Genomic DNA, 10,594 nt, shown 5'->3' with positions numbered 1-10,594 from the left:
GTCCGTGGTTAAGTGGACATTGGGTACAACTGCATTTTTTAGGACACTGGTGAGTCTTTTTCTGAGGTCTGTGTACATTTTCGGTATCGCCTGCCTAGAGAAATGGAACCTAGATGGTATTTGGTACCGGGGACACAGTACCTCCAACAAGTCTCTAGTTGCCTCTGCAGTAATGATGGATACCGGAACCACGTTTCTCACCGCCCAGGATGCCAAGGCCTCAGTTATCCGCTTTGCAGCAGGATGACTGCTGTGATATTTCATCTTCCTCGCAAAGGACTGTTGGACAGTCAATTGCTTGGTGGAAGTAGTACAAGTGGTCTTACGAGTACGACTTCCCCTCTGGGATGACCATCGACTCCCAGCAGCAACAACAGCAGCGCCAGCAGCAGTAGGCGTTACACGCAAGGATGCATCGGAGGAATCCCAGGCAGGAGAGGACTCATCAGAATTGCCAGTGACATGGCCTGCAGGACTATTGGCATTCCTGGGGAAGGAGGAAATTGACACTGAGGGAGTTGGTGGGGTGGTTTGCGTGAGCTTGGTTACAAGAGGAAGGGATTTACTGGTCAGTGGACTGCTTCCGCTGTCGCCCAAAGTTTTTGAACATGTCACTGACTTATGATGAATGCGCTGCAGGTGACGTATAAGGGAGGATGTTCCGAGGTGGTTAACGTCCTTACCCCTACTTATTACAGCTTGACAAAGGCAACACACGGCTTGACAAATGTTGTCCGCATTTCTGTTGAAATACTTCCACACCGAAGAGCTGATTTTTTTTGGTATTTTCACCAGGCATGTCAATGGCCCTATTCCTCCCACGGACAACAGGTGTCTCCCCGGGTGCCTGACTTAAACAAACCACCTCACCATCAGAATCCTCCTGGTCAATTTCCTCCCCAGCGCCAGCAACACCCATATCCTCCTCACCCTGGTGTACTTCAACACTGACATCTTCAATCTGACTATCAGGAACTGGACTGCGGGTGCTCCTTCCAGCACTTGCAGGGGGCGTGCAAATGGTGGAAGGCGCATGCTCTTCACGTCCAGTGTTGGGAAGGTCAGGCATCGCAAACGACACAATTGGACTCTCCTTGTGGATTTGTGATTTCGAAGAACGCACAGTTCTTTGCTGTGCTTTTGCCAGCTTGAGTCTTTTCATTTTTCTAGCGAGAGGCTGAGTGCTTCCGTCCTCATGTGAAGCTGAACCACTAGCCATGAACATAGGCCAGGGCCTCAGCCGTTCCTTGCCACTCCGTGTGGTAAATGGCATATTGGCAAGTTTACGCTTCTCCTCCGACAATTTTATTTTAGATTTTTGAGTCCTTTTTTTACTGATATTTGGTGTTTTGGATTTTACATGCTCTGTACTATGACATTGGGCATCGGCCTTGGCAGACGACGTTGCTGGCATTTCATTGTCTCGGCCATGACTAGTGGCAGCAGCTTCAGCACGAGGTGGAAGTCGATCTTGATCTTTCCCTATTTTTGGAACCTCAACATTTTTGTTCTCCATATTTTAATAGGCACAACTAAAAGGCACCTCAGGTAAACAATGGAGATGGATGGAGACTAGTATACTTATGGATTGACGAGCGACTGCCGACACAGAGGTAGCTACAGCCGTGGACTACCGTACTGCGTCTGCTGCTAATATAGACTGGATGATAATGAGATATAAAATATATATATATCACTACTGCAGCCGGACAGGTATATATTATATAATGACGGACCTGCTGGACACTGTCAGCACTGCAGACTCCTAAAGTAAGCTACTAGTATCAAGAAGATAGAAAAAAAAAAACACCACAGGTAGGTGGTATACAATTATGGATGGACGAGTGACTGCCGACACAGAGGTAGCTACAGCCGTGGACTACCGTACTGCGTCTGCTGCTAATATAGACTGGATGATAATAATATAAAATATATATATATATATCACTACTGCAGCCGGACAGGTATATATTATATAATGACGGACCTGCTGGACACTGTCAGCTCAGCACTGCAGACTCCTAAAGTAAGCTACTAGTATCAAGAAGATAGAAAAAAAAAAAAACACCACAGGTAGGTGGTATACAATTATGGATGGACGAGCGACTGCCGACACAGAGGTAGCTACAGCCGTGGACTACCGTACTGCGTCTGCTGCTAATATAGACTGGATGATAATGATATAAAAAATATATATATATATCACTACTGCAGCCGGACAGGTATATATTATATAATGACGGACCTGCTGGACACTGTCAGCTCAGCACTGCAGACTCCTAAAGTAAGCTACTAGTAGTATCAAGAAGATAGCAAAAAAAAAAACACCACAGGTAGGTGGTATACAATTATGGATGGACGAGCGACTGCCGACACAGAGGTAGCTACAGCCGTGGACTACCGTACTGCGTCTGCTGCTAATATAGACTGGATGATAATGAGATATAAAATATATATATATCACTACTGCAGCCGGACAGGTATATATTATATAATGACGGACCTGCTGGACACTGTCAGCTCAGCACTGCAGACTCCTAAAGTAAGCTACTAGTATCAAGAAGATAGAAAGAAAAAAAACACCACGGGTAGGTGGTATACAATTATGGATGGACGAGCGACTGCCGACACAGAGGTAGCTACAGCCGTGGACTACCGTACTGCGTCTGCTGCTAATATAGACTGGATGATAATGATATAAAAAATATATATATATATCACTACTGCAGCCGGACAGGTATATATTATATAATGACGGACCTGCTGGACACTGTCAGCTCAGCACTGCAGACTCCTAAAGTAAGCTACTAGTAGTATCAAGAAGATAGAAAGAAAAAAAAACACCACAGGTAGGTGGTATACAATTATGGATGGACGAGCGACTGCCGACACAGAGGTAGCTACAGCCGTGGACTACCGTACTGCGTCTGCTGCTAATATAGACTGGATGATAATGAGATATAAAATATATATATATATCACTACTGCAGCCGGACAGGTATATATTATATAATGACGGACCTGCTGGACACTGTCAGCTCAGCACTGCAGACTCCTAAAGTAAGCTACTAGTATCAAGAAGATAGAAGAAAAAAAAAACACCACGGGTAGGTGGTATACAATTATGGATGGACGAGCGACTGCCGACACAGAGGTAGCTACAGCCGTGGACTACCGTACTGCATCTGCTGCTAATATAGACTGGATGATAATGATATAAAAAAAATCTATATATATCACTACTGCAGCCGGACAGGTATATATTATATAATGACGGACCTGCTGGACACTGTCAGCTCAGCACTGCAGACTCCTAAAGTAAGCTACTAGTAGTATCAAGAAGATAGAAAAAAAAAACACCACAGGTAGGTGGTATACAATTATGGATGGACGAGCGACTGCCGACACAGAGGTAGCTACAGCCGTGGACTACCGTACTGCGTCTGCTGCTAATATAGACTGGATGATAATGAGATATAAAATATATATATATCACTACTGCAGCCGGACAGGTATATATTATATAATGACGGACCTGCTGGACACTGTCAGCTCAGCACTGCAGACTCCTAAAGTAAGCTACTAGTAGTATCAAGAAGATAGAAAAAAAAAAACACCACAGGTAGGTGGTATACAATTATGGATGGACGAGCGACTGCCGACACAGAGGTAGCTACAGCCGTGGACTACCGTACTGCATCTGCTGCTAATATAGACTGGATGATAATGAGATATAAAATATATATATATATATATATATCACTACTGCAGCCGGACAGGTATATATTATATAATGACGGACCTGCTGGACACTGTCAGCTCAGCACTGCAGACTCCTAAAGTAAGCTACTAGTATCAAGAAGATAGAAAGAAAAAAAAACACCACGGGTAGGTGGTATACAATTATGGATGGACGAGCGACTGCCGACACAGAGGTAGCTACAGCCGTGGACTACCTTACTGCGTCTGCTGCAGTGCTAATATAGACTGGATGATAATGATATAAAAAATATATATATATCACTACTGCAGCCGGACAGGTATATATTATATAAGGACGGACCTGCTGGACACTGTCAGCAGAATGCGTTTATAGAATAAAAACACCACACGACGAGTGTTTAACTTTTTCAGGCAGACAATCACAATATACTGGTGGTCAGTGGTCACTGGTCAGTCACACTGGCACTGGCAGTGGCACTCTGGCAGCAAAAGTGTGCACTGTTAAAATATGTACTCCTGCTATAACTGCTCCCCAGTCTCCCCCACAATTAAGCTGTGTGAGCAGTGAGCACTCAGCACAGTCAGATATACAGTATTACATAGATGATGCAGCACACTGAGGGCACACTGAGGCTGAGCACAGATATGGTATGTGACTGTGTCACACTGTGTATCGTTTTTTTTCAGGCAGAGAACGGATTAATTAAACTGGTGGTCACTGGTCACACTATCAGCAAGTAGTACTCCTAATATGCTCCCCAAAATTAGTAAATCAAGTGTCTCTACTCTCTACTACTCTCTAGTCTACTCTAAACGGAGAGGACGCCAGCCATGTCCTCTCCCTATCAATCTCAATGTACGTGTGAAAATGGCGGCGACGCGCGGCTCCTTATATAGAATCCGAGTCTCGCGATAGAATACGAGCCTCGCGAGAATCCGACAGCGGGATGATGACGTTCGGGCGCGCTCGGGTTAACCGAGCAAGGCGGGAAGATCCGAGTCTGCCTCGGACCCGTGTAAAAAGCGTGAAGTTCGGGGGGGTTCGGTTTCCGAGAAACCGAACCCGCTCATCACTAATCTCTAGTATATAGGCATATCTTGCTTCCCTGATGCATTTTGTGTAGAGGCCGCACCCCTTTTTGGTCCCCCAATGGACCCTGCTCTTCTCATTATACAACTCTCAGTCTGTGGCTTCCTGCTGCCTCCATTCCCCTCCTCACACCATGTCACTGGCCCTGTCACATGCAGCCCTGTCATCACTGAGATATCATGCATGTTCTGATATAGTGTGTGCTGCTGGCACACCCTTAGGGGTGCTAGTGGTGTGTTACCCTCACAGTGTTTGTTCTCAGAGTTTAATTCATATTTGTAGCAAGTTTGGTGTAAATTGCTCCAGGCATTCCAAAGTTATGCTGACTGCTGATAAACTCTGTGCTGCTGCCTCACCCCTAGGGGTGCTAAGGGTGTCTTACCCCACAGTGTTTGTTCCCAGCTTGCAAGTCATATGTGAACCAAGTTTGTTGTAAATTGGTCCCCGCCTAATGCCTAAAGCTAACCCTCCCGCCTGATGCCTAAACCTAACCCTCCCTCCCACGCAGTCTAACCTCCCCCATGGGTGCCTAACCCACCCTATCTGCAGCCTAACCCTAACCTCCCCACACCTGCAGCCTAACCCCCCACCTGACGCCTAAACCCCCCACCTGACGCCTAACCCCCCACCTGATGCCTAAACCTAACCCTCCCTCCCCCGCAGCCAAACCACCCCCCAGGGGTGCCTAACCCTAACCCACCCTATTCGCAGCCTAACCTTAACCTCCCCCCACCCACAGCCTAAACTTAACCCGCCCGCCTGATGCCTAAACCTAATCCTCCTACCTAAACCTAACCCTCCCAGTCCCACAGCCCAACCACACCTGGCGGTGCCTAACCCTAAGCTCCCCCCACCCGCAGCCTAAACCTAACCTCCCAGCCTAATGCCTAAAGCTAACCCTCCCGCCTGATGCCTAAACCTAACCCTCCCTCCCACGCAGCCTAACCTCCCCCATGGGTGCCTAACCCACCCTATCTGCAGCCTAACCCTAACCTCCCCACACCTGCAGCCTAAACCCCCACCTGACGCCTTAACCTAACCCCCCCGCCTGATGCCTAAACCTAACCCTCCCTCCCCCGCAGCCTAACCACCCCCCGGTGCCTGGTGCCTAACCCTAACCCCCCTTGCCCAGCCTTAAACCTGGGCCTTGCCCCTTGCCCTAAACATATGATCGTGGGGATACGGGCATCGGTATCCTTGCCCATTCAGAGTTCCAACGTCGGGATTCTGAAGAGTGTCGGGATCCCAGTGTCAGTATTCTGACTTCCGTAAACCCAACAGCCGGCATCTTTACCGCATCTCCTAATAGGTAATGCATATGTCCTAACATTTTGAGCATGTGTCCGCAGCTCTCCTCCCAGGGGGGCAGCTATTCAGGGATCACCCACTATGTGTAGACGAAGACTAAGAGATGAAAAATCATTGTTAGTGGATGAACAAGCAGAGAGACAAACTGCAAACAGTGGTGTGGTTGTGTATAGAGAAAAATCTCTCTATGTAAATATGTTACTCTAACTACTGAGGACATGGAAAATACCTAAAATAAGGACAATTATTCTAAAGGGCCCATTATTTTTATACAATACACACATTGGGGGGATAAGTTCTCTCTTATAGTAATTAGTGGGTACCTTCAGAAAATAAATTTGACCAGTAAATAATAAAAGCTATAAATTGCTAACTTTTAGGGGTCAATCCAATTAGGTACGAGTTACCATTGCTGCGATGTTTCAACAGCATCCAAACTCACACCCTTCGTGGCCAGATTCAGCCTATGGGGCTACCGGAAAGTGTGGCTGTTGTAAGACAAACTTGCACCTAATTAAACTGACCCCTTAGTTTTTAAATGTGATAAAATAGTAAAATATAATGGTGTAATTGTGGACCTGATTCAGTTGTGGTTGTTGAAGCGATCACTGAGCAAGTCTCCTGGACACAGGGGGCTCTCCAGCAGTAACACAGGTCACAATGGGTAATTTATGCACGCACATAGAACGGCGTTTGAATGGACCTGACACGCCTGTATACAGTTAGCCCCCCCCTGTTACCACTTCAAACGCTGACTTCCTGTCAGTCACTTTGCGATGGGATCCTCTATGTGAGCTTGACTTCAGCTTACACGCATGCATAGTGAAAAAGCATTGAGCCACTTGGTGCAACAGCAGCTCTGCGTCCGCATCTGAATCAGGCCCCATGAGCGGTAAGGAGAAGGACTCTAGGGAAAGGACTATGTCACCTTTATTATATGTAAAGATAGGGAAACAGTCACTTGTTACAGCTCCAATTCACATCATTTATACCATTCTATACCATTTCATCATTTGGTTATTCTATGGGGGAGGTGCATTAAGCCCTGCAGAGTGATAAAGTGGAGAGAGGTAAAGTACCAGCCAATCAGCTTCTAACTGCCATGTTACAGGCTGTGTTTGAAAAATGACAACTAGGAGCTGATTGGTTGTTAGTTTATCTCTCTCTCTATTTTATCACTCTCCCAGGCTTTGTACACCTGCCCCCAGTTCATTGATATACTGTAAATGTCAGCCATTTTATTATCTCCCCCGATTTGTATTGTTCTTCCCCCGATCTGTATGTTCTGTATCATGCTCTCCCCACCCTTCCTGTTTTTCTGTATTACAGTATGTACTACATCTCTCAACCCCCAAAAGTGTATGTCCTTCCTCTATATGTCCTATAGAGTACGCCACAATTTCTATGTTTTTGTATTGTGTCCCCACACCATCTGTATGTGCTATACCAAGTTGCCCCCTTCTGCATGTTTTGTTTTGTCCGCTCTCCCCACCATAGACCCTATGTTTTGTACTGTGCTCTCAATACCCCCCACCACACACACAATTACACAAGTATGGTAACTTACCTCCTGCATTCTATTCTCCAGTCACTAATTCCTCTGCGACCCCTCCCGTCGACTTCAACTGACACTTTGCAGATCTCTTTGCCGGTCACCTGACACTCTGCAAATCTCTTTGCCAGAACTTTGCCATATGATGATCTAAATCATAGGTTCTCAAAGTCGGTCCTCAGGACCCCACACAGTGCATGTTTTGCAGGTAACCCAGCAAGTGCACAGGTGTATTAATTACTCACTGACATTTTAAAAGGTCCACAGGTGGAGCTAATTATTTCACTTGTAATTCTGTGAGGAGACCTGCAAAACATGCACCGTGTGGGGTCCTGAGGACCGACTTTGAGAACCTCTGATCTAAATAAACAGAATTTCCTGGTCAGACATACTGTGTGTATAATTATACTACTACATTTTGTTACGTATTTTCATTTTTATTAATTTGCAATTTATCTATTTTATTGACTTTTTATCCAAAACCCAAGATCCTTTCTCATAGAGACCCAAGTTATCTGCTCCAGGTTTTATCTTCCCTAGTGCTAGGATCATGTTAGTATCATACACTTGGCCTAATTCAGACCTGATAACAACAGCAAATTTGTTCTCTAATGGACAAAACCATGTGTACTGCAGGTGGGGCAGATGTAACATGTGCAGAGAGAGATCTAAATAAACAGAATTTCCTGGTCAGACATACTGTGTGTATAATTATACTACTACATTTTGTTACGTATTTTCATTTTTATTAATTTGCAATTTATCTATTTTATTGACTTTTTATCCAAAACCCAAGATCCTTTCTAATAGAGACCCAAGTTATCTGCTCCAGGTTTTATCTTCCCTAGTGCTAGGATCATGTTAGTATCATACACTAGACCTAATTCAGACCTGATAACAACAGCAAATTTGTTCTCTAATGGACAAAACCATGTGCACTGCAGGTGGGGCAGATGTAACATGTGCAGAGAGAGTATGGTAACTTACCTCCTGCATGTTATACTCCAGTCGTTGCTACCTCTGCGACCCTTCCCATCGTCTTCAACTGACACTTTGCAGATCTCTTTGCCGGTCACCCAACACTCTGCAAATCTCTTTGCCAGATGATCTAAAAAACACAAAAGACTATCATTAAGCATAGTACTAGTTTAAGTACAATAAAATGTCCATGAGTCAACCAGTTTCCCAATTTTCCTTAAACCAAACAAGATACTTTAAAATGTATTATTAATATCCCATTTATCTATTTTATTAACTTTTTCATCCCAAAGCCACGATCCTGCCTCATAGAGACCCAGGTTATCTGTATCCCCTGTATGTGTGCTTATCCTCCATACTGCCCTCTTTATTCCTGTAATGCTACATTTTTATATCTAAATATGTCGTTCCTTCCTGTGCTTCTCCTATTTATGTGTCCTTGTACCTGTATTCCCTGTTCTATCTTGACTTGCCTTTCAGCAGACTATACTGCACTCTGTCTTCCTTACCCCCCTCCATTATACCCTGCTATGTAGGAATCACCTCCTCCTACCTGTCTTCCTGCATGGAAACTGGAAACGTCAGCAGCTGTAGATAGAATGTTACAGGAAGAAGCATTGTGATGTTACGGGCTAGTGATGTCACAAGCTAGGTGTGATGTCACAGTAACCAGCAGCTATCTTACATATGCATTTTCTACATCAATTACAACTGGATATATATGAGTTTCTAGTTTTAAAAAATGAGACAAGTGTAGAAAATGAAGTATAAGGCAATGTTGTACAGAGTGCCTCAATATATACAGTAGGTAAAGGGAAAACATAAGTGACAGGAATTTCTAGACTAAATCCCCACTTACATTTTATAAGGAAATAAAGCTCTTTATCTCAGAGGCTGAATTAATAATTTTTCGTTATGTGTGTGAGTGTGTGAGTGTGTGTGTGTATATATATCTGTGTATATATATATATCTGTGTGTGTATATATATATATATATATATATATATATATTCAATTTAATATAGAAGGAACTCACCAGACTTGTAATGAATATGCAAAAAATTGTTTATCAAATCTCACATCAGCAGCTTAATCATGGTTGGTCGACGTTTCGGTCCCAAACCGGACCTTTTTCCAGACCAGTGTGTACAATCGTCAGAATCACAAACCGGTTTGTGATTCTGACGATTGTACACACTGGTCTGGAAAAAGGTCCGGTTTGGGACCGAAACGTCGACCAACCATGATTAAGCTGCTGATGTGAGATTTGATAAACAATTTTTTGCATATTCATTACAAGTCTGGTGAGTGCCTTCTATATTAAATTGAATATATAACGGGACCTTGTGGACACTAGCTTTCTCCCATGAATTTTGGCACCCCAGCAGATGATATTGGATATACAGTGAGTGCCACTTCATTTGTTCCGATATATATATATATATATATATATAGAAAGAAAGAAAGAAAGAAAGAAAGAAAGAAAGAAAGAAAGAAAGAAAGAAAGAAAGAAAGAAGAGAGAGATAGCTGTACTAACTATACTATCCCATTAAACCAGAAAACTCACGAATTATACAGTTTCTGTGGCTGGCTGACCTCAAGTCTGCATTTCACCTGGTTTAATCAGCCACAGAACCTGTGTAACCCATGAGCGTATAAAGAGGTGAAGAAATAAGAGTTGCCTTTTTTGTGGCGCACTAGAAATGTATTATTCAATACCAGTGTATATGAAACTGTAAGGCGGGCCTGCAAGGTGACAATTACAGGGTTAGGTAATGACATCCACTCGACTTGTTCACACCCGCTGGACGTGTTGGAAAGAGGTTGAGTGGACAGTGAGCGTGGCTGTGCCCTGTGGCACCACGTGGCACCATTGTACTGACAGCCGGACTGCTCAGAACGGAACCTGGAGGGTACATAACTTTTTTGTTTTCATGTCATC

The sequence above is a fragment of the Pseudophryne corroboree genome, chromosome 9 (assembly GCF_028390025.1).
Source record: "Pseudophryne corroboree isolate aPseCor3 chromosome 9, aPseCor3.hap2, whole genome shotgun sequence".
Lineage (NCBI taxonomy): Eukaryota > Metazoa > Chordata > Amphibia > Anura > Myobatrachidae > Pseudophryne > Pseudophryne corroboree.
This window is presented reverse-complemented; position numbering follows the sequence as displayed.